The sequence below is a fragment of the Monodelphis domestica genome, chromosome 2 (assembly GCF_027887165.1).
Source record: "Monodelphis domestica isolate mMonDom1 chromosome 2, mMonDom1.pri, whole genome shotgun sequence".
Taxonomy (NCBI): domain Eukaryota; kingdom Metazoa; phylum Chordata; class Mammalia; order Didelphimorphia; family Didelphidae; genus Monodelphis; species Monodelphis domestica.
This window is the reverse complement of record NC_077228.1, coordinates 215957770-215984587: the sequence shown is the minus strand read 5'-3', so window position 1 is coordinate 215984587 and position 26818 is coordinate 215957770. Positions and strand designations below refer to the sequence as shown.

Sequence of the window (26818 nt, the reverse complement as noted above, 5' to 3'; positions counted from 1 at the left end):
CCCTGGGCAACGGCTTCGACAGGCCGGCTAAACCTTGTGAGGGTAGCCATCGGGTCATTGTTGACCCCTGGTGAACCAGGGCTTTGCTCACCCAGCATGTGAAGACTGCTTCGGCCGAACAGATGGAAAAAACCAACAAGAAGGTTCAACGGCTGAGAGGGCGACACAGCAAAGCACTGTGGAGTGCTCAGGGTGTGTTGGAGCACAAAGGACAACACAGCCATCCAATGCAGCTGAGGAAGTCTCCAGGTGTAACGACTTTTCGTGCCACTGGACCCAGGCTTCCAACGCTGAGAGAGTGGGACTGTCTCTGTGCATCGACTCTTCCACTTAAATCTCCTTCACGCACAAGTGTCTTTGTGCACACTCATCTATACACCATAGATGAAAACGCACAAAGACAATCGTCATCCCCGGTTACTGAGAGACTACTACTAAATGTATGCTTAGACCCTCCATCAACCTGGTGGCCTGTTGCATTTCTCCTTACCCTTTAAAGCTCAACTCAGATGCCACCTCCTCCAACAGTCTTTCTCATAACACCTCACATAGAAGTTCACAACTCACAACCAACTTTATTCTGGACTCCTCTAATGCACGTGCCATCTAATATTAGGTAGTAATTACCTGAGTATGTACGTACATACATACATATGTATGTATCCATCCATCAACCCAACCACCTCTCTTCTCTCTCTGTCTCTCTGTCTGTCTGTCTGTCTGTCTGTCTGTCTCTCTCTCCCTCACCATATATTTTTCTACCTATTTAATCTTTTTTCTCCTTCCTTCCTTCCTTCCTTCCTTCCTTCCTTCCTTCCTTCCTTCCTTCCTTCCTTCCTTCCTTCCTTCCTTCCTTCTACTCCCTTTCTTTCTCTTACCGTCTGCCATAGAATCAATACTGTGTATTGGTTCCAAGTCAGAAGAGCTATAAGGGCTAGGCAATGGAGGTTAAGTGACTTGTCCAAGGTCACACAGATAGGAAGCATCTGAGGCCAGATTTGAATCCAGGACCTCTTGTCTCTAGGTCTGGCTCTCAATCCACTTAGCTACCTATATGGGTATATTTCTTAACAGTGTTTGACACATAGCAGTGTTGGCTTGACTGTTACTTGATGGAATGTCAACAGCTAGGTGGAGCAATGGATAGAGCACCAGGCTTAAAATCAGGAAGACTCATCTTTGTGGGTTCAAATGTGGCCTCACACATTTACTAGCTGTGGGACTGGGCAAGTCACTGAACACTGTTGGCCTCAGTTTCCTCATCTGTAACATAAGCTGGAGAAGGAAATGGCAAACTTCAGTATCTTTGCCAAGAAAACCCCAAATGGGGTCACCAAGAAGAGTTTGATATAATTGAAAAATGATTAAATAACAACAAGTAGGCTGGGAGTTCCCTCTGAGCAGTCATAATCTCAGTTTGGCATTTCTCCCAGCACTAATTATTCTGTATACAGCAGGTTCTTCAACAATGTAATCCAACATGAATTTAGTGTCTTTGGCATGCTAGGCCATAGGACTACAAAGGCAAAAATGAAACCCCATGCTTTAAGGGAGTTTATATTCTATTGGAATATATAATGTATGTAGATAAGACAGGCAACCTGGGGTAGTGGATGGAATTCTGGATCTGAGTTCAAATCCTACCTTAAACCCTTATTTTATGTGACTTGGAGTAAGCCTCTTCAGCTCTATGTCTCAAGTGCCTCATATGTTAAATGACCTTTGAAGACCTTTTTAGCACTAAAGCTATGGTCTTATGAAATATATTGTAATTTATAAATTTTATTATATATATTTATTATATGGTATATTTGGGAAGCTAGAGAACACTATCAGGGAAAGGAAATCTTCACTTTGAATTTGTTGTTATTTAGTTGTTTCAGTTGTTTCTGACTCTCCTTGATCCATGAGGGGTTTTCTTGGAAGAGATACTGTAGTGGTTTACCATTTCCTTCTCCACCTCATTTTACAAATGAGGAAACTGAGGCAATGAGGTGGAAGTGATTTGCCCAGGATCATATAGCTAGTAAATGTCCGAGGCCAGATTTGAACTCGGAAAGGTGAGTCTTCCTAATTCCAAGTCTAGTGTTTTATCCATTGTACCATCTTGATGCCCAATATCAGGCGGATGAGTCTTTCTGACTTTAGGCCCAGCACTCTATGCACTGTGTGACCTGGATGGCCCTCTAGAGAACCATACGAGCTATGATTTCCCAGGAGGGGGATCATTGTGGGCTAGGTCTGCTTTCATCCTGGCAAAAGTGCAGCTGTACGTATGGCAGACTGAAATGACTAGATGACATCTTCAGTCACTGAATGGACATTTCCGCCAGCCCCCATTGTGTACAATATACCCCTTTCCCAGTTGGGAGCTCTCTCTGGACTCTTGGCTCTCAGCAATCATGGTCCAATTACTCAGAATGACTTTAGTTCCCATTCTTTAGGGTTAGTGTGTCCACTCTGGCCATGCCCCGCAGTGACAGCTCCAGCCTCTTTATTCTGTCAGCCCCAGGATAAGGTGGGTTCTTCTGGAACCCCCAACCCCTGCCTGGTAGCTCTCTCCTTCCTCCACTTGCTTGGGGGAAAAGGAAAAAACGTCCCCTGCCACTGCAGCCCTTTCTCTTTTATTAGTCCCTCTCTGATGGGAGACTCCTCCAAAGGTCTTTTTAGGAGGCTGTTTTGCCCAGTCCTTGGGGTTATGAGGCCATTAAAGTCTGCTTTTCCCTTTTGCACACAGAATAGATGAAAATAGCCTTGAGAAAATAAATTAGTTATCCTGCTTGGTTTTGCAGTGATTAACCAAATCAGAGGGGGAGACTTTGCTCCTGGAGTGTTGATTTCCACTGACGCTTTTATCGGTTTGTTTTAATTCGGCTTCCTTTTTGTTCTCCCTCAGCATGAAGAGGATCAGGGCTGATTTCAGACCTGGGCCAGGAGCCTCAGACAAAGGAGCCTTGGAGAGTTTTGGTATCCATATAGTTGAATGAGATTTTTTTAAAAATTCAGTGTAAAGGAAGGAGGGAGAAAGAGAGAGAGGTTGGGAGGGAAAAACTGGAACCATTTTGAGAGGGAGATGGGTATGGTTGAAAAGTGATCTCTTCTCTTTTCTTTTTGCTTTAAAAAATAAAAAAAATAACACCACAACTTAATACTCCCACTGCATGCTGGAATGATCCCCAATGGTCCCCTTTCTCCATCATTAAAAAACAAACAGAACCACAATTTTTTAAAATGAAGGCAAACTCAGTGGGCTCCTGGATTTAAACCCATGCATCTAAGACCTCATTGAGTTTTTCTGATTTCCCATCAGAGGCTGATCCTAAAAATGGTCTGGAAGTACCAAGGTACCCTGAGGGTGAGAGAGGAGTAAAAGCTTGTATTGATCAAACCACCACCATTACCACCTACCCTCATAACTCAGTGAAGCCAACCCAGGATTCAAGGGCTTTGGGAATAGCAGTGCTCCCCACATTATAAGCCCTGCTTCTAGCGTAATCCCCCAAACTATCTCTGAGAGGAACAATCCCTGTGGAGAAGGAGCCCACCTTCCTTGACACCTCCAACAACAACTGCTGACCGATTGTCACTTTGTCACCTGTCACTGATGGACAGGTAAGCCCAAGAGCCTTCCCTCCATCCTGGAAAATGATGACAATAATAACAGCAACAACAGCAAAAATAATGTTACATAGCTAGCATTTATATAACGCTTCTAGATTAACAAAGCACTTATATTTGTTAATGCATTTGCTTTTTATAATGCCCTTGGCTATTATTATCTCCACGCTACAGATGAAAAACTGAGGCTGAATGTTTAAGGGAATTGTTCAGAGTTCTACAGTTATCTGAATCTAGATTTGAACTTGGGTCTTCCTGACTCAACATCCAACACTCTGGCACTTAGCTTATATATATATATATTATCTTCATTTTACAGTTGTCCAAGGTCACAGCCTGGGAAGGGCATGTGTGTTGATGGTTGGGGCTCAGCATGGGCTGTGTTGACTAAGGGCGGCTCAGAGTTCCTGGGGAAAAGGAAGATAGTCAGGTTGACCATCTCGAGGCTGAAGGCAGGATTATTCCCCAGGTGGGGCTCTGCTGTGGTCAAAGCCAAGCAGTGGGTAGAAATCAGAGGGCAACGCTGACCATCCCAGCAGTGGGCCAGGAGAGGCTCCTTGGAGGGGGTTTCAGAAAGGCTAAGGATGGCAGGGCGATGACTCTTGCTTCCCCCTGCTCTATCCCCTCTGAATATACAGCAGGGCAGGCTGGCTTTTGGCTATCTCAGACGCCAGGGCTCCTTTTCTCTCTGACCCACTTGCAAAATTCTAGAACACGAGCTTCCCCAGCCTGCCTTCAGTGCCATGAAATTCTGCAGGAATTCCCAACCTGATGGATAATGGCTTAATGAAGTCCCCGTCCCTGTTCATTGAGGGGAGCTAATTGACCCAGAAAGTCACAGGACTGGCCCTGTCCCTACGCACTCCCCTGAACCGAGGGCTCTGGGCTGTCACCGTGTTAACTGCCCCAGAGCTCAATGAGACTTGCATCGATCTCATTGACCACAAGCCTAATCCAGATCAATAGGAACAGAGAAAGCTTTTTCATAGTAGGGCAGGCTGGGTTTGACTCAGAGGAAACAGGGGCAAGTCTAGGGAGTCAGGGATGTTCATGAGAGGCCACTGAAGAGGATGAACTGGGGGAGCAACGTCTCTTCAAGCCTGTCAAGGGGAGTCATCCGTCATTAGCAAGCAGTACTCTTGGATAGAAGCGCGAGGCTACGGGGTCAGCTTTAAGGCTGGATTAAACCTAACTCCATCCATATCACCTTCACACATGTACACGTGTGCGCACGCACACACACACACACACACACACACACACACACACACACACACCACAAACAACATTTTAAAAAACCACAGTAAGTTTTACATATATATGTACCCTTACCTTCCATCTTAGAACCAATATTGTATATTGGTTCCAAGGCAGAAGAGGGGTAAGGGCTAGGCAATGGGGGTCAAGTGACTTGCCCAGACATAGCTAGGAAGGGTCTGAGGCCACATTTGAACCCAGGACCTCCCATCTCTAAGTCTGGCTCTCCATCCACTGAGTCACCCAGCAGTTCCCTTGTTGATATTTTTATATTTTCATACTGTGGGAAATAATAATTCTTCTCTACCCAAACTCAAACTGAACTCTCCTTTTCAATAAAAAATATTCATTGAAAACACCTGTGTAATTAGAATCTGTTACCCTAAAAACTATGATCCCCAGCAAAACTACAATTCCCAGAACCCCACTCACTTCCTGTTGTTATGTGCTGACATAGAGAGGATATAAATTGGGTGGAGGTCCATCTCTCTCTCTTTTCCTTCCTGTCGCAGGCTTTTTGAGCAGGTAGAAAAAACTTAGTCACGTGGTTCTGTTTTGTTAGATAATAAACTTTATAAAATATAATACTTGAAATATTGCACATTAATTTAAATCTTACACACCTGCCACAGGCACTACATTTGAAGATGTATATACATTCTGGCCTATGAAGTCCACTGTCTCCCTGTTGAGGGAGGCTCATGGTACACTGGAATGAACTATTTGGCTGTTCAATCAGAAGGCACTGATTCAAATCCCACCTCTGATGTGACCTCAAATTCCTTATCTGGAAAATGAAGGGGTTGGTTTAGTAAAGTTTTGAGGTCCCAGATCGATGATATATGTTGTTGATCATTATATTTATTTCAGTTACTTCAGTTTATTCTTGGCAATCTTTGGGGTTCTGCTTAATTTTACTCTGTATAAGTTCATAGAAATCTTCCTACCTTTCTCTGATTTTCCCATGTGTCATTTCTTAGAGAAGAGAAATAATTAAAATAATTACTATATTGATTATTATCTATAATTAGCCTATTGATTAAGCAATACTTAATATATTTATAATAATAAATGTATTTATTATTAATGATAATCAATATATTGATAATTAACAATATATTGATTATTGGCAATAATTAGTATATTGTTGTTTATTCAGACATCTTGGATGAATGGGCATCCATTTGGTTTCTCACACAATAAACATTTATTAAGCATTTATTTATTTATTTGCTGGTTATTGAATTGGTATTATGATGAATATTTTTTGTGTGTATATATAAATATATCTGTGTGCATGCACACATAAGCATGTATATACCCCTTGTTGCTGATTTTGACTTGCTGGTCAAATATGCCAGAAATGATATTGGTGAACAAAAGTTTTAGTCACTTTTTTTTCCTAACTGAATTACAAATTGATATCCAGAATGGTTGGACAACTCACAGCCCTACCAATAGTGTATTAGTGTTCTTGCATTTTCCTAGGCCCACCAATATCAACTATATACATTAAAATTATTTTTTGCTTCTTTACTTTTTTTTCCTCCCCCCCCCCCCCTTAAATCTTTACCTTCTGTCAGCATCAATTCTAAGACAAAGAAGTAGCCAATGGGGGTTAAGTGTCTGAGGTCACATTTGAACCCAGGATCTCGTGTGTTCAAGCCTGGCTCTCTACCAACTTTCTACCTACCTAGCTGCCCCTCTACTGCTTTATTCCTTTTTAAACTTAAACTTTTTATTTTTTCCTGATTGCATCTCAATACAAATTTTAAAATTTGTCTTCTAACATTTTGCAATCAACGCTCTCTTTCTCCCGCCCCAAAAAGAACTTCACTGAAGGAATGTCTACATTCCCCAGCCACCGAATTCATACTCTCTCTGCTTTTACTATGAGCAAATCCTTGACATCTAGCCTAAAAACCTCTTATACTAGTCCAAACCCACCCCCCCCCCTTGCTTTTTGAACCATCAATTATTTCTCTGAATCCAGAATCCTCTTAGAAACTCACTATTCACCAGCCCTGACCTTCTTGGAGCGCAATTGCTTCTGCACCAAGAGAATACTCTTGCCATTTCTGTAGAAACAGGTCATTGGGTGAAAGGGTTAAACGTTTAGTGGCACAGCACTCTCGATCACAGTCATATTTGGGTTGGAATAGCTTTGCCTCCAGCTTCTTTAATTACCATAAAGTATAATGACTAATTCATACTAAGAAGAGGCCGAGGGAAGCAGGCAAAGAGGCTTTGGAAACATTGTTTTATGATCAGTGAGTAACAGGCGGGTACTGAATGGCTGGGCACTCTGAGTTTAGATAGTACCAGGGCCCTGCCCAGATCCAGTCCGAGCTTGGTGCCAGGCAGGGTTTGAGGGAGCCCTATTCTATTGATCTTTGCTTATTTCCTGATAGGCTGGCACCAGATGTTCATGGGATTAATGAATGTCAGTGAGGTCCAAGGAGGGTCAGTTTGACCAGAAGGCCATGCCATAAGAGGGCTTTCATCTAAGCTTGGTGGGGAGAACAGTCAGTTAAAAAGCCTTCTTTTCAGACCTTCCAGGCCTTTTGGCTCTTTAGAATTAAGGAAAACTCATGTTTTATAATACTTAAAGGTTTACAATGATTTTTCCCCATAATAATCCTGAGAATTGGCCAAAAGGCAATATGTGCCTTCATTTTATATGGAGGCAATAGTCAGCTTTGCATGCAGAAGGACTTGGGTTCAAGGCCTGTCTCTAGCATGGGCTAGCTGTGTGATTATGGATAAGTCACTTAACTTCTCCACTCTCAAAGCTTCAACTGAAGCCAGAGAACCAGCCCCTTAGGAGAAGGAATGTCCAGAGTGAAATCCATTTTGGAGAGTACCACATGGCACCTCCTTTCTGCTTCATGACTGCTCTCTAAGACTATAATTTGCATATGAGTGGCTGATCTGATTTGGTGGAAGGGTTTCCACAAGGGGGTTCCCTTCATGGATAAAATCACTGACCCCCCCAAAAACAAACCCAAACATCCGAAATAAAAGACCGTGTATATATCTTGCCTCTCTTATGTTATAAACTTTATGAGAGCTCAGTCTGAGCAATATTGTTTTATCTTCTCCCACAGTGCCTAGGATGGTGTCTTACATCTTTTAGGTACCTATAACTTTGTTGATTATTTGATTGACTTGCCTTTCCTACTTCTAGGATTAGGGGAACTCAAAAGCAATGAAGTTAATCTGTTTGGTTCCTTCTAAGAAGCTTTGGCAAAAATTTTGCAGAGGTGAGATAGAAAAGGAGATTTTTGGATTATCAATAGATTTTACTCTCTGCATTCTATCCTTGTCTGTAAAACTTTCCCATGGAAACCTGAAAGCTTCTCTCACCACTGAGAAACTAATGACAAGACCTGTAGCTCATTCCCATGAGCAGCCATACAGAGGGCAAACTAGCCTGTAAGTCTTGCTTAAATAGTTGTCAGATCTATGATACCTGCTGTATAGCAGAGACTCAGGTCTGTCCATCCCTGCTTCTCTACTCCCCTGCCACCTTCTGGACCTCTTGACCAGAAATACACCTGGAAGGGCTTAACTCTTTCATACCCAGAATGTCCAGCCTAAGGCATTACTTTAATGATTAATGGCTGTCTTAGTGTCCCTCTACACATAGGTCCAGCCCCAGATATGCTTCATTTCACTCCCTGATCATCTTTCCAACAACCATCATGCCATAACCTCATATCCCACTTTCTTTTCAGTTCTGTGACCACAATCAAATTGACTTTGTCATTGGTCTTAGAAAGGGTTTGCCAACTTCTATGATTCTAATCAACATCCCTGTAACTTTCTAAACCAAAACCACCCTTCCTTGGCCACCACTTTCCATATGTGTTGTCTCCCTCTGTTTGAAAAGAATGTTTTTAAAAGCAGGGATTGTCTTCTGTATTTGTGCGCCTAACACTTTGCATGGAGCTTAGCATGTAATAAGTGCTTATTAAATTCTCCCTCCTCCCTCCTTCCCACCTTCTCTCCCTCTTTTCTTTCTTCTTCCCTCCCCTACCCTCTCTCCCTCTTTCCTTCCTTCCTTCCTTCCTTCCTTCCTTCCTTCCTTCCTTCCTTCCTTCCTTCCTTCCTTCCTTCCTTCCTTCCTTCCTTCCTTCCTTCCTTCCTTCCTTCCTTCCTTCCTTCCTTCCTTCCTTCCTTCCTTCCTTCATCTAGATTCCCTGTTGATAGAAGTAATTATTACTCTAGGAAACTTCAACTTCTTCCCCTGCCCCCCTCCATTTATGTACTATTTAGCTTTGGTCCTTGATTCACATTCCATTTTTTTCCTGAAGATCCTCATTCCTATACAGTCATACCAGTAACAAAGTAGAAAAATATTAATTAAATGAGAACTATGTTGTATAATCCCTACAGTTGGATGGTTAGCATATGCAAGTATTTGAAACAAGAGTAAAAGTCTGTGAGACACCTTGGGCTCAGGTCTGCCAATACACTTAGATGTGATACCTCTAGAGGAAAATAAAGCATGCCGTGTACTCAAGGGCCTGGGGAATCTACAGACATGCTTGGATTATTCTATGGAGATATGGGACAGCAATGGCTCTTGTCCCCAACCTCTTCTACTCACTTTGTACGTTGTACCCACTTTGGTACACTGCCCATAAGGATCCTTCTAATCCTGGTGAGAAAAATGTTATTTTATTTATTTATTTATTTATTTATTTATTTATTTATTTATTTATTTATTTATTTATTCATTTATTTATTTATTTATTTATTTATTTATTTATTTATTTTAAAGCCTTTCTATATCTGTCTCAGCAGAACCAAGTTGACTCTATACACTTTTTTAAAAGACCTTCATGTGGTATACTGGAAAAAATGTTATATTTAGAGTCAAAGACTTGGGTTCAAATGCCAGCACTTCTTAGTATGGATAAGAGCTAGGGCAAATTATTTAACCTCTCTGGGGCTCTGTTTTCTCACCTGCAAAATAAGGATATTAACCTCCTGATAGAATGAGACATACCTTTTAGATATTGTCAGTGTGGGAATTGTTTTACTTGACTATTAATATCTGTTATAAGGCTTCTGTTTTTTTTTTTTCCAAGAGGGGGAGAAATGTAGGAGAAAAAAAATAGACTTTTGTTAACTGAAAATGAAATTAAAATAAAGAAAAAATAACAAAAGGGCTAGGTGACCTCTGAGTTCTCTTCTAGGACTTGATACTAAAATTTCATTGGTGTAGGGCTCTCCCTTCACCATTTTAGACTGGGATTATTGTTCAGTCGTTTTGGCTGACTCTTTGTGACCCCATTTGGAGTTTTTATGGCAAAGATACTTGAGTGGTTTGCTCTTTCTCTCTCCCTTCCTTCCTTCCTTGCTTCCTTGCTTCCTTCCCCCTTACTTAAGACAAAAGAGCAAAGGCTAGGGAATTGGGGTTTAGTGATTTGTCCAAGGTTAGGAAGTGTCTGAGGCAAGAATCAAACCTAGGTCCTACCTACTCTAAAACTGGTGCTCTATCCACCATGCCATCTAGCTGCCCTACAATTTTCTTCTCCATCTCACTTTACAGATTTGGAAAATGAGGCAAACAAAGTTATGTGAGTTGCCTAGGTTTACATAGCTAATGTCTGAGGTTAAATTTTAATGAAGAAGATGAGTCTTTATGATTCTAGGTCTGGTGCTCTATACATTGACCCACCTAACTGTCCTTTAAACCTGAGGGCTTTGAGAGATTAAGTTACTTGTCTATGGTCACATAAATAACTTATCAGAGGTGGGTATTTTTGACTTGAAGATTGGCTCCCTATCCATTATAGCATAAGCTTACTATAGTAAGTATAGTATTGGATAAATGAATGGATCCTATCACAAATTATTTAGTCCCATTGGACTTTTAGTGACCCCATTTGGTGTTTTCTCAACAGAGATTCTGGAGTGGTTTGCTCTTTCTTTCACCAGTTCATTTTACAGATGGAGACACTGAGGCAAACAGGAGAAGGGACTTGCCCAGGGTCACACAGCTTATAAGTGCTTGAGATCGAATTTGAACTTCTGACACCAGGGCCATAACTCTTTCCACTGTGCTACCTAGCAGTCCACTTGAACATTACAAACTGGAAGGGAAAGCTCTGCTTCCAGTCAGTCCTAGAAATCTGTACTTTAGTTCTTTCCCTTATTTTTTCCTAGGAACATCACCCAGAATCTTGATATCTCTGGGAATTAGTTGGTCTGCTGTCAGGAGACCATTCTCCGGAGAGAAGGGAGGGCAACTTCCCCAGACAGAGACAACAGTTCATTCCTCAGTGGAGTGGGGGCATAATGGGTAGGCCAAGCCTCATCTTAATTTTTAAAAAAAGAATAGGGAGAGAGAGCATTCCATACTATATGAAATGGGGAAGTGACTAATGAATGGGTTTGGGGGAGCAGAGGGCATAAAGAGCAAGGAACCAATGGCTGTTACTAACTCTCCCTGTTCGCTTTCAGAGCTATATGCTTGATGGAGCTTATATCTGAATCAAATATCTAATTAGTTTCCTGGCCTCTGGCTGGGATCCAAGAGGCTTGCAGAGAGGCAGGGGCAAATCCTCAAGGTGGCCAGGAATTTCCAGCCCAGCTGTGTGGGGAAAAGAAATAGAGGCTATATTTACATATATTTACATATTCTGGATATAATACATATGGGCATATACTAAGAAGCTCTCCCTCCCCTCTGTAGACAGACCCCAGAGGATAGAGATATATCCATTTTATATTCATGCTTTTAGATGCATTAGTTAGAGATTCCATAGGACCCCAGGATTTAGGACACATTCAAATAGGTCCATTACAGGTGATAAATTATTAGTCCTTCTTAATTTGCATGTTAAATTTTCTTGTGGTGGAAATAAATAGTCTCCGTTCATCAGAGAACTATTTTCCTTGGGAGACTTTCATTACAGACATCAAGCATCTTCATTTGCATGTTCTGGCCTGGTCTTCAGAACTCTTATGCTCTAAGGAGTCTGGAAAGCAGTGGCTCCCTGTACAGTTAAGATTAAATGTGGAAAATTTAATATCCACTGGAAAGCTGGATAAGGATGTAAGGCCACTCTGTGTGTCAGAGGAGACTGACCTGAATTGGGGCATGTAAATGCCACTTAGGGCAGATAGGTGGCACAGTGGATACAGTGCCAGGCAGAGAGTCAGGAGGAGTCCTTTTCCTGAGTTCAAAAACAAGTCTCAGGCATTTATTAGCTGTGGGACCCGAGGCAAGTCATTTTGCCCCGTTGGCCTCAGTTTCCTCATCTATAAAATGAGCTGGAGAAGAAAATGGCAAACCAGTCTAGGATCTTTGCCAAGAAAACCTCAAATGGGGTCACCAAGAGTCAGACACAACTGAACAACAACAAAAAATGAGATCTGCCCAAAAGTGGAATGGAGAGCTTATAGTTTGATGAGAGAATAGCACATACATAGATAATTATAACACAGACTTAGATTTGGATCCTGAATTCCCGTGTGACCTTGGTAGAAAGTTACTTGTTAAGAGTCTCAGTTTCCCCATCTGTAAAATCAAGAACTTGGACCTAATGACCTCTAAGTTTCCTTCCAGCTCTGAATTTATGATCTGGTCTGGAAAGGTCTCTCCCCTTTCTATCTAAAGACTAGGAAGGTCTGTCATATTTGTACTGAAAAAGTAAAATCTCTCCCTCTCTTAGAAGGAAAAAAACCATGGGCAAGTCAGTTAGTCCTGATGACCTCAGTTTCCTCATCTGTAAATTGAGCTGGAGGCAAATCACTCCAGTATCTTTGCCAAGAAAAGCAAAAAGGGGGTCATGAAGAGTCGGATATGACTGAAAACAACCGAAAAAGAGGGTAGAAAGTTGAAGAGCTATCAGGGCTTTCATAAACTATGATGAGAACTCAAGAGGTAGGCTCTTCAAGGAATAAACAGCCCTGACAAACTCTTAGATTTTCTTCCCCTAATTTCCAACCTTCTTTCAGTCCTCTTCCACAATCCTCCTCCAAATGCCACTGCTTAGAAAGGGAAATACCTCCCTCTGATAAAAGGCATACTTGGTTCTAGCCTAAGCCACACACCAAAATGAACTATATATGCTTACAGAACTTGACAAAAGGAAGAGTGACTCTGTAGGAAGCCTCTGCTCCTTTCCTGGTTCCCTACTGTGCCAGCTTGGGCTGGTTCAACCTGTGTGCCCAGCTTCAGCTGCTTTCCTGGGGTTCCCTGCTTCCCACCTAAGCCAGGGGTCTTACAGGAGCAGCTGAGATTCCTGGCTTTACAATAGTCAGAAAAGGGGTTGCTATGGAAACTGAACTGATGCACGCTTAGGGACTTTTTTTTTTCATTTTCCCCTCCCACCTTATATTTTGAACTTATTGTTCTTAATAACATAATTACTACCCAGCTATGGGAAGTAACTGCATGGATGCTCTCCATAGCTCTCCATCCCTCTAATCATGGAGTCTGATACTTTCCTTGATTTTTTTCCCCAGTGTCTTCAATATCTTTTCAAATAGTTCCTCCAAGAAAATAATAATAATGTCTCAAAATCACATAGAATTTTAAGCTTTACAAAGTACTTTACATACATTAATATGTAGGTTCCCAAAAAATCTCTTCAAAGTAGGTATGATAGGTTTAATAATGGCCACCCTATGGCATATATTGAAGGATGTACCTGCATTTTAGCAACTTCCAGTGATAGGTGTTCCTTATGGGCTGCTTCCAATGAGGCATGTACTTTGGTTTCTTTCTTTCTTTTTCTTTTTTTAAAGATATCCAAGTTTTATTATTTTTTCTGGGTTATACAAACATTATCACACAAAACATATTTCCATATTGCTCATTTTTTGTATGCAAATAATCTTCTAAAACCAAAGCCCCCAAACATATACCAAAATAAACGAGTGAAAAATTATATGCTGCATTTCTAATTCAAAGGTTGTTTCTCTGGAGGTGAATAGCTTTCTTTATCATAAAGTCCTTTAGAATTGTCCTGGATCATTGTATTGCCCTTTTCTTTCTTTCTTTTTTTTAAACCCTTACTTTCTGCCTTAGAATCAATAGGGTATATTGGCTCCAAAGAGAAGAGTGGTAAGGACTAAGGAGTGGGGATTGAGTGACCTGTCCAGGTTCTCACAGCTAGGAAGTGTCTGAAGCCAGACTTGAACCCAAGTCCTTCTGTTTGTAGGCCTGACTCTCAATCCACCTAGCTGGCATCAATCAATGGCAGGTATCAAGTTTCTTCCCAAGTTTCTTCCCAAGTTTGTATCATTTTCCTCTCCACCCTTTCAGGGCTGGCACAGTGGGCTGAACCAAGAAGGGCTACTGAACAAGAGGCTCCTACTAGGTGACTTTAATGAGAGTGACAATTTCTGCCTATGCTTTCTTTTTCTGCTCTTCTGAATATGTGGCTTGGAATTCCTGACAGCTGCCCCTTGCATTTTCCACAATGAAAGGGGAATTTATTTTTCCCTTCTTCCCCAACAGTTATGATAACAAATTGCATATGTCAGAAAGAGCATGTCCTGGTACAGATAATCCGAAAACTGGCTCTCCAGGCTGCTTTGTATTTCTTTCTCTGAGCATAGGTGACTGAACAGTAATCCCCAAAGATGGACTTTTTAAGTGTGATAGCTACTTGGGGAGTTTACGAGTTCCTGGGTTCTTCAGTCTGTGCAAGATGTCCTATAGATGCTACAATGGTTCTCAGAGGAGAAGATGACCACTAATAGGAAGATGAGCCCATGGCAAACCCTGACTTGTCAGATGATATGAAACTTGGACGAGTTATTCAAACAGTACAGAGCTGAGCTGAATGAAATACCTATTTAGGCTCCAAAATATTTCATCAATGTATTAAATATAAAAGAGCGTAGTAGGAATTATAATTTATTGTTTTATGTTTTAAGTATTAGTCAACACATATTTATGAGTATTTTGTGTTTTAAGCATTTCTTTTGTGGAAGAAGAAAGAAATATCTGCCTTATATCTGATCTTCTTTCTAAACTGAGTACTTTTCACTGGAACAACCTCCAGGAAGTGATGCAGAGCGAAAGAAGTAGAACCAGGAGAACATTGTACACAGAGACTGATACACTGTGGCATAATTGAATGTAATGGACTTCTCCATTAGTGATCCTGAACAACTTGGAGGGATTTATGAGAAGGAACACTATCCACATTCAGAGGAAAAACTGTGGGAATAGAAACACAGAAGAAAAACAACTGCTTGATTACTTGGTTCAAAGGGGATATGGTTGAGGATGTAGACTCTAAATGATCACCCTAGTGCAAACATTAACTACATGGAAATAGGTTCTGATCAAGGACACATGTAATACTCAGTGGAATTGCGCATCTGCTATGGGAGGGATGTGGGGAAGGGAGGGGGAAATAGAATATGATTCTTGTAACCAAGGAATAATGTTTGAAATTGACCAAATAAAATAAATTGAGTACTTTTCTTAAGAGGCACCTATGAATCCTTTTGGGGAAGGCCATAGACATGATCCAAGTCTAAGTTTTGTTTAAGAGATTGCTCCTAGGGGCCAGTGAAGTGGCTCAGTGGATTGAAAGCCAAGTTTAAAGATTGGAGGTCCTGGGTTCAAATGTGGCCTCAGATACTTCCTAGCTGTGTGACCTGGGCACTTAGCTCCCATTTGTCTAGGCCTTTCTGTTTTTCTGCCTTGGAATCAATACACAGTATTGATTCTTAAGATAGAAGGTCAGAGTTTTTAAAAAAATACTGCTCCTAGAATAGAACTGTGAGCATAAGCCAGAGACTTTCTTTAAAAGCCACTATCCACTAGTTTGAACTATGGTGAGCCTAGAACTGAGGATCCTTACTGGGAAAATGTAACCCGACTCTTAGAGTAGAGAGGTTCTTCATCTTTTTTATTAATGAGGAAATTGAGGCCCAAAGAAGGCTCTAAGGATTGCTTATGTTCATCAAGCTGGTGTCAAAAGTGAGAAATGAATCTAGGTAGTTTCTGACTTTATCTAGCATTCTTTCCACTAGACCACACTGGATCTCCATAGTCTTCAGCCCTAGAGACTCATAACAAAAGTTTGTTATTAGCAAGTCTTGTCTGTGGGTCCTAATAACAGGCCTAAGTGGTACAGGTAATTCTCAGGTCTCTAGAGTTGGGGAGCAAGGGGAAAAACATGGATAATCCTTCCCCCAAAGTATCTTTTCTGAAGGTGACATCTGTGGGCTCCCCTACCCATGCTTTGAAAGGTAGGCTGTCTTAGGTTTCTCTTCGCTTTTCCCTTAAAATGAAGATTGGAGAAAGAGGATAAGAAAATGAAGATTGGGGAATGGAGAGATTATCTCTCATAATGGGAGGAAATGAAATATTCCATGCTAGTTTAGAGAGACTCTCTTAATGGGTTCCCTTCCTTGGCTACAGGGACAGACCATTCTTCCACCTCCAGGTAGGAAAGACAATTGAATCTAGAGTCAAGAAACTCAGGTTCTAATCCCATTTAGGATAAAATAGGAATGCTTCTTGAGAATAAATTGAAGCAATATTTGTAATTTGCTTTGAAAACTTTAAAGCATTATAGGAATGCTAGTTGTTACTACTATTACTATTGTTATCTCAGCTACTATATTTGCTTATACATCTCTATTTAAATTCAATTTATGAGGCAGGTAGGTGACTTAATAGGACAGAAAGCCAGGCCCAAAGAAGGGAAGCCAAATCTGGCCTCAGACCCTTTCTAGCTCCATGACCCTGGGCAAATCATTAACCTCAATTGCCTAGCCCTTACCACTCTTTTGCCTTGGAACCAATATATAGACAGATGGTAAGGGTTTAAAAAAATCAATTTATGTTCTATGCTTAGCACAGTACCTGGCACATAGTACGGCCTTAATAAATGTTTATTGATTGACTGATGTCATAACTAATTCTAGCTCTTCAGTTAGCTAAAAAGCCTTCAGCTCCAAAAGACTTCAATTTCCAGAAAAAGATACCCAAATTTTTAGCTGAATCACATTACATCTCCAAAGAGGCTTGGTAATAGTCAGACATGAATGGAGTATATTAAGTATAATACACTGGAAGCCAGTATGATTATGGGTATCTCCTTCTCAGAGCTTCAGATTCCTTATCTGAAAAGTTAGGCCCTAGATGAGGGGTTCTTAGCCTCTATGTCAGTATGGTGAAGAGTATGGGCAATCATGATGGCTAGCCTTAGGGATGAAAAGATAACTCCTGAGGCTTCTTCTCCTGGAAGAAACATAATGAATAATCCATTTTACGGAGCAAGGAATGGAGGTTGAGGTAAAGGCCAAGGAAATTTACAGCAACATGAGAAAATTCACAAATTCGTAGGTTGCTAGGGTGGAAAGGGGTAATCAGATTGAATAGAAAGCTACTCTTGGAGTCAAAAAGCCTTTCTCCCAAGTCCTGTCTCTGACACCAACTGGCTCTTTGACCAAGGACGCACTATCTAAGTTACAGAGAAGAACATTTTCCTCCATACTGCTAAAAATCACAGTCTCAGAAATTTAGTGCTTCAAAGTTTGCAAAATGCCTATGAAATAGGTATTTTAGGAATTACTAGCCCCATTTTGCAGATGAAGAATCTGTAAAGTGTTTCACAAATAGTCATAAGACTAATCAGTGCCATAGTCAGAATTTGAACTGACTCCTGAACCATTTGGTCACACTATCTGTAAGAGATCTTAGAAATCATCTCATTAACCCCCCTCATTTTGCATTTTGTCTATCTATCTACCTCTCTCTCTCTCTCTCTCCATCCATCCATCTATCCATCCATCTCTCTCTATATCTGTCTCTATTTCTGTATATATCTATCTTTATTTAAATTAAGAAATGTCAACAAAAGCTAAGATTTTGATATACAAAGAGAAAAGGGGGATTATATTTGAAACCATAAATTTCTATTATGTATAGCTTGTTTTTAAAAGTTTTTTTAAATTACATTCAACACTTTAGTTCCAAATCTGTCCTGCTTGTCTATATCTTCCTTCTGTTCTTTACTGCTCATTTTAAAAATGTTTCATCAAGGCTTTTTTTTTTCTCATTTGGCATCATCATTATTAATCTCCAATGAGACAGCCATTACCTCTTCATTTTTCAAGATGAAGAAACCCAGATCCAAAGAATACTAGTGATTTGTTCCAGTTTATGGGGCAAGGTTGTATTGGAACGAGAATTAGAAAAACCAGCTTCCTAAAATGAAAATGAGGCTGAAAGACTAGATCAAGGTTTAAAAAAAAACAAAACAAAAAACCTCCCACCTTCTGTCTTAGAATCAATACTGTGTAGTGGTTCCAAGACAGAAGAATGGTAAGGGCTGGTCAATGGGGGTGACTTGCTAGGAAGTGTCTGAGGTCAAATTTGAATCCAGGACCTCCAATTTCCATACCTGGCTCTCAGTCCAGTGAGCCATATAGCTGCCCCTGAGATCCCCTATGCGTTCTTAACCTGATTTATGTCATTGGACTCATTAGAAGTTCAGTAAAAACTATGGGCCCCATCAAAGCTAGCATTTCCTTGTCAAATACTTTGATATGTGTCAAGGGATCTTATCCCCTCCCCCTCCTTGAGGGCTGACTGGTTGATCAGCAATGCTCACATATCACAGTTTTGTCCTGTATGTCAATAAAAGAAAGGGGCAGAGCTCACCTGGGGCTTTTTGCGAGGAAAGCTGGCTGGGAGAGAGATAATGAGGGAGAAGAAGATGTTTGCAGAATAGGCTTCACATGGTCTGAGAACTTAGAGTAAAGGATGAGATTTCAATCAGTGCTGATCTACCCTTTCTATTAATAAACTTTATGAAAAATTAATAACTGGATAGATATATTAATTTCACTTATAACAGCTACAAGTTTCAGATTTTCCAAGAGGAGCAAGGGCTAGTAGCAATATAATGGGTGCATTTTAGGTCAAAGGCAGTTCAGTGAATCTCAGTATGAAGAAAACCACTCAATTCTGAAGGTGAGAACAGTAGCTTCTACTATGAATAGAGAAGGGAATCCTTTCAAGGTAATGACAAAAGCATCCTAGAAGAGAGTTGGCATTGAGGGGTAGGAGATTTCTTCTTAGTACCCTACATCTTCTTGAGTATATTCAAGCTTTTGGACCAAGTTTGGATTCTTCTGGAATTTTTTGATGCAAATTCCACCCTCATTTGCTGAGTTCTCTAGCATGGTCTTCCCACTGGTTTATTTTGCAGTTTGAGTTCGTGCAAGGAGCTTTCCTGGGGGACTATTTAGTCCCTTTCATCCCAATAACCTTCCCCATCTTGCTTGGCAGAGGGAGGGACACTAGCCCTCGGTCACCAGAAGGACAGCACACTTGATGGGAGGAGGGAGGGAGAAATCTCTCCCTTCCTCCAACCCTCCCTGCCTCACCATTCCTCCCTAAGGATTAGTACATTTCTAAACTTTTAATTACAACTTTCCTTCTGCTTGAGTACACTGGCTCTGTGCCATGTACATCTCTATTAAAATTTGATTTATGCCCATCATAACTAGTTCTAGCACCTCAGCTTCCCCACCAGCAGCCTTCAATTTCCAGACAAGATGTCCAAACTCTTAGCCGAATCATATTAAATCTCAAAAGAGACTTGGTAACAGTCAGATGTGAATGGGCTATATTAAGCATGCTGGAGGTCAGAAAGCTATGATGAGGAAGGCAGCAGTGGAAAGGAAGAATTTAGGAAGAGCCTTCCCTTGTTTATACCTCCAGTCCACTGCAGCATGGATGAACTGTTCCAGAGGGCATCTGGGCATTTGTGCAGTAGACCTGAGGACATCTGATACTGGGGAGAAATTGGCTGTCCAGGGCTGCTCCAAGAATCTCTTTGAGAATCACTCCAGAAAGCATGCTCAATAGTGTGATCTCATATTTCTAAGTTTATCAAATAGGCTAATCTCTGATTGACAGGCATCATTTTCTTTTGTATCTCAGCCCCATTCCTATTTTTGAGATGAAGAAGAACTAAGAACAGTGGACTTGGGTAAGGCAGAAAATGAGGAGACAGGAAGTGGGAAGATTACCTCCATATAATCCTTCTCTCACACAACCAGCCAGTATGTCTTTGCATTATATCCAAAGTTTCTGCTTTTTTTCATTATGGTACTCCCTAGTGGTGCCCCATTCAAGGCATTCCAATCAAAGGTAAAGACTTCCCCCCATCTTTGGAGAATTCAGATTTCCTAGGCTTGTCCTCAGGGCACTGCATGGAAATTTGAATGTGCATAGAGATCCCCTACCTGGTTCCAGCTATATATGATTCATTGCTGGGATGAGTCCTTCCATTTGGTTGTTGAACTGGAAAAGTTTATTATTTTGAGTGCCACATGGGGCAACCACTGAGAAAACAATGTGACTCTAGTCAAAGGTGGAGGAAGAAAGAGTCCTTTCTTTTCCCAGCATAATGGCAGTTCAAGGCCCTCTAGATCACCCCTAACCAGAGACTCTTGGCTGGTTCTGTTTCTTGCTGTGGCTCTGAGAGGAAACTGGCTTCAGGGTTCTAGGAAGGTCTAAAGATATAAATATATTACTCAGTCCTTCTTCCTGCACAATGACTCATCAAGAGCTGACTTTGTCCCTGGTGGCTTTAGGTACCATTTGTCAGAGTTCACACTGGCTTCTGTCTTCCCATAGAAGGCCCCCATTCAGCCTTCTGGATTCTTGTAAAGTCCTGGGCTGGATGGAGGAGATTATATTGGTGTTTCTCTTTGGTTTTCTCAATCATTGTTTTATCTGGTACTTTTTTAGTTCTTTGCTAAAGTGTTTGCCAGGAAAGCTGGGTTCCTCTAGGACAGAAGTTCTCAACTTGGGGTCTGTGAACTTAATCTTTTTTTATAATCATATTTTAGGATTCTACATATTCTGTGTTACGCATCTAAAAACATTCTTTTGAGAAGGGTTCTGTGGGGCTCCCCAAATTGCTAGGGATTCCATGATACAAAAAAGGATTAAAATCTCCACAATGCTACTAAGGGTCCCCCTAAGATAGTGACTCTTCCATTCCATTCCAACTGTCATCATCATAGTCCAGAGAAGAGGTATCAAACACATGGTTCATGCCCATGACACTCCCAAATGAAGCCAAAATGAGATCAAAATATATTTGGGAAATGATTAACAGAATAAAAAAAACAATACAACATATATATTGCTAGTTGGTTAACATGTAGCTTACAAGGATTCCTATGTACTAGTGGCTCTGTTGATATTTGAGTTTTTATCACCGGTCCAGAGACTTATTACTTCAGACTTACCTCATACCTGCACACATCACAGATAATTTAATATTCTTAAATACTACTTTTATCATATCACTCCTCTTGCTTAAAATCTTTCATCTATCATCTAGATATATAAAATCTATCATCTAGAGAGGGAAGCTAGATGGCACAGTGAATAGTACTGGACCTAGAGTCAAGAAGACATCTCCTTGAGTTCAAATCTAACCTCAGACAGTGGCTAACTATGTGACCCTGGACAGATTGATTAACCTTGTTTGCCTCAGTTTCCTCATCTATAAAATGAGCCAGAGAAGGAAATGGCAAACCACTCCAGTACTGTTGCCAAGAAAACCCCAAATGAAGTCATGAAGAGATGGGCATGACTGAAAATGATTGAATAGCAACAAATTACCTATAGATTCCAGGTCAAACTCTTTGGCCAGGCAATCAAGGCCCTCTTCTTTTCCTCCCCATTATAAGTACTCTGTTTAAACCAGCTAAGTTTCCTTACTGTTCCTTAGACAGTACCATTGCTCATATTTCCAGAAGTTGGAATGGCCTTCTCTTTGCTCTGTACTGATCCAAACTATGCCTGGTTTCCACCTCCCCCCCTTTTTTAAACCCTTAATAATCAAGTATCAACACAGAGACAGATACACCATGACACAACTGAATGTAATGGACTTCTCTACTAGCAGCAATGCAATGATCCAGGACAATTCTGAGGGACTTATGAGAAAGAACACTCTCTACATCCAGAGAGAATTGTGGGAGCAGAAATGCTGAAGAAAAATATTTGCTTGATCACATAGTTTGATGGGGATATGATTGGGGATGTAGACTCCAAACAATCACTCTAGTACAAATACTAATAAAATGGAAATAGGTCTGGATCAATGACACATGTAAAATCCAGTGTAATTGAGTGTTGGCTATGGGAGGGGGGTGAGAGGGGAGAGAAAGAACATGAATCATGTAACCATGGAAAAACTTTCTTAATTAGTCAATTAAATAAAATAAAAATAAAGTAAAAGAACAAAAAAAATAATCAAGTATCAATTCTAGGGCTAGGCAATGAGGATTAAATGACTTGCCCAGGGTCATCCAGCTAGAAAGTATCTGAGGCCATATTTGAACCCAGGACTTTCAGTCTCTGGGCCTGGCTCTCTTTCCACTGACTCACCTAATTGTCTTGTCCTACACCCATTCTTGAAGACTCTACTCAAATATCTGTTCTGTTATGATGTTTTTCCTGACTATCGCAGCTCAGTCTGTCTCTCCCTTCCCCCTACTCATCTCATGCTATGGTAACTCATTAGATGGCGCCATTAAACTTGGCCTCCACTGCTCTCCATCCCCACCTCCTTGTTTCCCTGGCCTCCTTCAGTCCTCAGTTCCAATACCTTCTAAACCAGTGGTTCTCAACCTTTCTAATGCTGTGACCCCACAATACAGTTCCTCATGTTGCAATGACCCCAAACCAAAAAATTATTTTGGTGGCTACTTCAAAACGGTAATTTTGCTACAGTTATGATTCGGAATGTAAATACCTGATATGCATTATGTATTCTCATCGCTACAAATTGAGAGGTTGAGAACCGCTTTCCTAGTTATCACCCCTCTACTTGGAGTGAAGCCACCTTTCATTATATGGTACATGTTTTGTAGGTACCCAGCCACTGGCATGCTGTCTCTCCCCACGAGAGAGCAGGTACCAGGCTTTTACCTTTCTCTGTATCCCCAATCCTAAGCACAGTGCCCACCGGCACCCAACAAGTGCTTAATAAAGGCTCATGGTAGTTGTTTTGCCCAGTTCCTTCTCTCCACAAAATGTTTATTGAATTGAATTGTGAGGTGACTGTTTTATGTGCCCATGTTTTATCTCCCTCCGTAGATTATAAACTCAGAAGGAAGAGTACTCTGTCTTGCTTTTTTTTTTTTGGCATCAGTGCACTATGCAGATAGCCGGTGATCAAGAAAGACTTTCTCAGTGAATGAATGAACGCCAGCCTTACCCTCTGCCTGGCGAGGCCATGGCTGTCCCTGTTCTTTATTCCTTCCATCCCTCCCTGAAGATTAAGCTTATCTCCTTGGGCCTGGGCGCCATTGTCCTGAGGCATGCTTCACTAGCTGTTGTCTCCCCTCTTTTCCTTACTTTGTCTCTCTCTTCCAAGGCAAGGCACAGACAGAAGGGCTGGATGATGAGGAAGGTTAAAGAAAAGGTGGCTTTGGAAATTTCCTTTCAACATGTATTCTGATAAGCCTGCCTCTCTTGCCTCGTAGACCCAATTTTGCCCTTCTTGAAGCCAAAGAGATCTCAGAAGTTTCTCTTCCTCTGTAAGTCTTTCTCCACACCTAGTAAGAGATTTTACAGACAATGATAGTCACACTAGGGAAGGACATGGTACTGACACTAGGGCTGAGGATAAAGACACTGGTAGCTGGGGCAGCTAGGCAACTCCAGGCCTGGAGGCAAGACATCCTGGGCTCAAATCTGGCCTCAGATACTTCCTAGTTATGTGACCCTGGGCAAGTCACTTAACCCCAACTGCCTACCTCTTACCACTCTTCTGCCTTGGAACCAATACTTAGAGCCAATTGAAAGATAGAAGGTAAGAGTTAAAATAAACAAATGAACAAAACCTCACAACACTGAGTGTAGGGGAAGTTAGGCAGTATAACAGAGAGCTAGGTCTGGAGACAGGAGGTTTTGGGTTCAAATCTCAGACACTTTGAAATGTAAGATTAAAATTAATATCTAATAACCCCAAGTTTTATATTTTATATGATTTATTAATAATCACTTGAAGTAGGGGGCAGATGGGTGGCTTAGTGGATTGGGAGTCAGACCCAGAGATGGGAGGTCCTGGGTTCAAATCCAACCTCAGATACTTCCTAGTTGTGTGACCCTGGGCAAGTCACTTGACCCCCATTGCCTAGCCCTTACCACTCTTCCGCCTTAGAACCAAAGCACAGCATTGATTCTAAGATGGAAAGTAAGGGCTTAAAAAATAATAACAATCATTTGAAGTAGAGGAAATAAAAAGACAAAAGTAAAAGCCAGAGTAAAGAGAAGTTTTCCCAACCACATTACCGAGAGGAGAGAGAGAGTATAGAAACTATCTCCAAAATGTAAGGATGTAACATGAGGATGGAAGTGGGATTCTGGGAAATAGAATCTGGGAAATTCTAATTACACACTACCTATGTGACCCTGGTTAAGTCACTTAACCCCCATTGACTACCCCTTACTACTCTTCTGCCTTAGAACTTAGTTTCAATTTTAAGCCAAAAAGTAAGGATTTTAAAGCCAACCAACAAACAAAAGACATCGATACCCAGAAAGACATCAAATTCAGAGGTCCCTCAGTTCTTCTTTTTGGCCCTGTTAGGTACCTCTTTCCTCTGAAAGCAATCTGGGGTGGAGATGTTTTCTGTTTTGGAGTAGGTGTGGCTAATTTGGGGTCTATATAGGAATTAAGGACTCTGAATAAATCTAGTTTAAGGCTCCCCCCTAGAGAGGAACATAGATACTGGAAGCTACAGAGAAAAGGCATCAATAAGAACAACCAAAGGGACCTGTACCCAGAACGCAACTAACATCAAGAGGTGAAGAGTGCTTTAGGAAAATGGGAAGGGTCTGTGAAGAATGATTGCTAACTACCAGGAGCACGGGAGAGATGTGGTTGGTCATCACATGCCCTTCACATTTCCCCAATATATGTTGGATGCCATGTCTGTTACAAATGATCACCAACCCACCCACAGACACACACACACGAACATACAAGAGTTAAACCAACACAGGACATTTTTCAATGGTTCTTCCCTTTTTGCCCAAAACCTCAGGGAGAAACATACATTCATCCAATGAATTTTTGTTGTCTTTCAGGCATTTCAGTTGTGTCTGACTATGACCCCATTTGGGGTCTTTCATGGCAGAGATACTGGAGTGGTTTGCCATTTCCTTCTCCAGGTCATTTTATAGATGAGGAACTGAGGCAAACAGGATTAAGTGACTTGCCCAGGGTCACACTCCAAGGAAAGTCTAAGGTTAAATTTGACCTCAGGAAGATGAGTCTGACTCTAGATCCAACACTCTATCCACTATTCCACCCATGTGCCCATGCTTAGCAAATAGCAGGAACTTAATAATTGCTTTTCTTTTTTGTCTGCCCCCTAGAAAGCCTTTATGCCATTACCTAGCTCCACCAGCTTAGTTCAGTATGCTTGAATTTAGATGACTTTTTCTGTTTTCAAAAATCAATCCATTCTCCATCAAGGAAAACCCAAATGGGGTCCTGAAAAATCATACAGGACTGAAATGACTGAATAACAAAGAGCAGGTGCAACATAAATTATTATTGTTATTAATATTGCTATTGCTCAAACTGGGAAAATTTTTATAACAAAAATCTCTGACAAAGGATAATTTCCCAAATATAAAAGAAACTAAGTCAAAATTTAAGAAACCAAGCCATTCCCCAATTGACAAATGGGCAAGGAATATTAATAGGCAGTTTTCAGATGAAGAAGTCAAAACTATCAATAAGCACATGAAAAAGTGTTCTAAATCCCTCTTGTTTAGAGAAATGAAAATAAAAACAACTCTGAGGTACCTCCTCAAACCAAGCAAACTGGTCAATATGTCAGCAAAGGAAAGTTATAAATGTTGGAGGAGATGTGGCAAAAATGGGATACTAATAGACTGCTGGTAGAGTTGTGACTTGATCCAACCATTCTGGAGGACAATTTTGAATTATACCCAAAGAGCACTAAAAGACTGCCCTTTGATCCAGCCATAATTGCTGGGATTGTACCTCAAAGAGATAATAAAGAAAAAAGACTTGTACAAAAATATTTACAGTTGCACTTTGTATAGTGGCAAAAAATTGGAAAATGAGGGGGTATCCATTGACTGGGGAATGGCTCAATAAATTCTGGTATCTGATGGTGACGGGATACTACTGTGCTGAAAGAAATAATGAAATGGAGGAATTCCAGGTGAACTGGAAAGACCTCCAGGAATTGATGCAGAGTGAAAGGAGCAGAACCAGGAGAACATTGTACACAGAGACTGATACATTATGGCACAATTGAATGTAATAGACTTTTCTACTAGCAGCAATGCAATGACCCAGGACAATCCAGAGGAACTTATGAGAAAGAACACTATCCATATCCAGAGAAAGAACTGTGGGAGCAGAAACGTAGAAGAAAAACATATGATTGATCACATAGTCTGCTGAGTTTATGATTGGGGTTTTAATGTTAAAAGATCACTTTGCTGCAAATATGAATAACACGGAAATAGGCTTTGAATAATGATACAGTATAATCCAGTGGAATTGCTTGTCAGCTCCAGGAAGTGGGGGGAAGAGAAGAGGGGAGGGAAAGATCATGAATCATATAACCATGGAAAAATATTCTAAATAAATAGAAATTTTTAAAAAGAAAAAAAAAATCAATCCATTCTCAAAAGATGAAAATTAGTCATGGTTTGCTCTACTATGCTATATATACTGTTCTAGGAGCTGGCAAAGATACAATGTTTGGATAAGACACAGTTAGTCTATCCTTGTCCTCATGGATCTTACAGTTTAGCTAAGTAAATAAAGAAGAAAAGCGGATAACTATGATAACACAATAACACCTGAAAGCTGCCTTAGGTAATGAGGTAACAGCATAAAACAAAGGGCTATGTGAGTTAGGTGGG

General features: G+C 40.8%; 1 protein-coding gene and 1 long non-coding RNA gene across 3 annotated transcripts in view; one reads left to right on the top strand and one right to left on the bottom strand.

Annotated features, from left to right (window-relative positions):
* LOC103093165 (uncharacterized) overlaps window positions 1-3138 on the top strand; it is a 67976-nt gene extending 64838 nt beyond the window's left edge. Inside the window, exon 4 of the long non-coding RNA XR_462212.3 lies at window positions 2897-3138. This is a non-coding gene — a long non-coding RNA (uncharacterized LOC103093165). The remainder of the gene's footprint in view (window positions 1-2896) is intronic.
* Window positions 1-26818, bottom strand: part of SDK2 (sidekick cell adhesion molecule 2) — a 491418-nt gene that overhangs the window by 229305 nt on the left and 235295 nt on the right. The gene's annotated exons all lie outside the window — the stretch shown is intronic.